Genomic DNA, 2,269 nt, shown 5'->3' with positions numbered 1-2,269 from the left:
ATGGCAGCCGAAAACAACAACAATGCCAACAATGCAAGGAAGGTGCTTGGTGACTTTACTGCACCTACTCCTGATTTCTATGGGAGAAGCATCTCAATCCCTGCCATTGGAGCAAACAACTTTGAGCTTAAGCCTCAATTAGTTCCTCTAATGCAACAGAATTGCAAGTTTCATGGACTTCCAATGGAAGATCCTCATCAGTTTTTAGCTGAGTTCTTGCAAATCTGTGACACAGTCAAGACTAATGGGGTTAACCCTGAGGTCTATAGACTGATGCTATTTCCTTTTGCTGTGAGAGACAGAGCTAGAATATGGTTGGACTCTCAACCTAAAGAAAGCCTGGACTCTTGGGAAAAGCTAGTCAATGCCTTCTTGGCAAAGTTCTTTCCTCCACAAAGATGGAGTAAGCTTAGAGTGGAAGTCCAAACCTTCAGACAGAAGGATGGAGAATCCCTCTATGAAGCTTGGGAAAGATACAAACAATTAATCAGAAGATGTCCATCTGACATGCTTTCTGAATGGAGCATCATAGGTATTTTCTATGATGGTCTCTCTGAACTATCCAAGATGTCTTTGGATAGCTCTGCAGGAGGATCTCTTCATTTGAAGAAGACGCCTGCAGAAGCTCAAGAACTGATTGAAATGGTTGCAAATAACCAATTCATGTACACTTCTGAGAGGAATCCTGTGAACAATGGGACTGGTCAGAAGAAAGGAGTTCTTGAGATTGATGCTCTGAATGCCATATTGGCTCAGAACAAAATATTGACTCAACAAGTCAATTTGATTTCTCAAAGTCTGTCTGGAATGCAAAATGCACCAAACAGTACTAAGGATGCTTCATCTGAGGAAGAAGCCTATGATCCTGAGAACCCTTCCATGGAAGAGGTGAATTACCTAGGAGAACCCTATGGTAATACCTATAATTCTTCATGGAGAAATCACCCAAACCTCTCATGGAAGAATCAAGAGAGACCTCAACAAGGTTTCATAATAATGGTGGAAGAAACAGGCTTAGCAATAGCAAGCCTTTTCCATCATCTTCTCAGCAACAGACAGAGAGTTCTAAGCAGAATAATTCTGACTTAGCAACCATGGTCTCTGATCTAATAAAGACCACTCAAAGTTTCATGAATGAAACAAGATCCTCCATTAGAAACTTGGAAGGACAAGTGGGTCAGCTGAGCAAGAAAATTACTGAACTTCCTCCAAGCACTCTCCCAAGTAACACTGAAGAAAATCCAAAAGGAGAGTGCAAAGCCATCAATATGGCCGAATTCTGGGAGGAAGAAGAGGCAGTGAACGCCACTAAGGAAGACCTCAATGGGCGTGCACTGGCCTCCAGTGAGCTCCCCAATGAGGAACCTTGGGAATCTGAGGCTCAAACTGAGACCATAGAGATTCCCTTGGACTTACTACTGCCTTTCATGAGCTCTGATGAGTATTCTTCCTCTGAAGAGGATGAGTATGTCACTGAAGAGCAAGTTGCTAAATACCTTGGAGCAATCATGGAGCTAAATGACAAGTTATTTGGAAATGAGACTTGGGAAGATGAACCTCCCTTGCTCACCAAAGAACTGGATAACTTGTCTAGGCAGAAACTGCCTCAAAAGAGGCAGGATCCTGGGAAGTTTTCTATACCTTGTACCATAGGCACCATGACCTTCAAGAAGGCCTTGTGTGACTTAGGTCAAGTGTGAACCTCATGCCCCTCTCTGTAATGGAGAAATTAGGGATCTTTGAGGTGCAAGCTGCAAAAATCTCACTAGAGATGGCAGACACTCAAGAAAACAAGCCTATGGACTTGTAGAGGATGTTCTGGTTAAGGTTGAAGACCATTACATCCCTACTGATTTCATAGTCCTAGAGACTGGGAAGTGCATGGATGAATCCATCATCCTTGGCAGACCATTCCTAGCCACAGCAAAGGCTGTGATTGATGTTGATGGAGGAGAGTTGATCATTCAAGTGAATGAAGAATCCATGGTGTTTAAGGCCCAAGGATATCCCTCTATCATCATGGAGAAGAAGCATGAAGAGCTTCTCTCAAAACAGAGCCAAGCAGAGCCCCCACAGTCAAACTCTAAGTTTGGTGTTGGGAGGCCACAACCAAACTCTAAGTTTGGTGTTGAACCCCCACATTCAAACTCTAAGTTTGGTGTTGGGAAGGTCCAACACGGTTCTGAGCATTTCTGAGGCTCCATGAGAGACCTCTGTCAAGCTAGTGACAGTAAAGAAGCGCTTGTTGGGAGGCAACCCATGATCTATA

General features: G+C 43.5%; 1 non-coding gene across 1 annotated transcript; it reads right to left on the bottom strand.

Annotated features, from left to right (window-relative positions):
• Positions 1-405: 405 nt before the first annotated feature.
• LOC130952842 (small nucleolar RNA R71) lies at positions 406-509 on the bottom strand. Its single transcript, XR_009075018.1, has one exon. It is a non-coding gene; the product is annotated as a small nucleolar RNA R71 (small nucleolar RNA).
• Positions 510-2,269: the final 1,760 nt, after the last annotated feature.

This window comes from Arachis stenosperma, chromosome 9, assembly GCF_014773155.1.
Source record: "Arachis stenosperma cultivar V10309 chromosome 9, arast.V10309.gnm1.PFL2, whole genome shotgun sequence".
In the NCBI taxonomy this organism is placed as follows: domain Eukaryota; kingdom Viridiplantae; phylum Streptophyta; class Magnoliopsida; order Fabales; family Fabaceae; genus Arachis; species Arachis stenosperma.
Note: the sequence above shows the minus strand (reverse complement) of the source record. Positions and strands in the feature narration are given on the sequence as shown.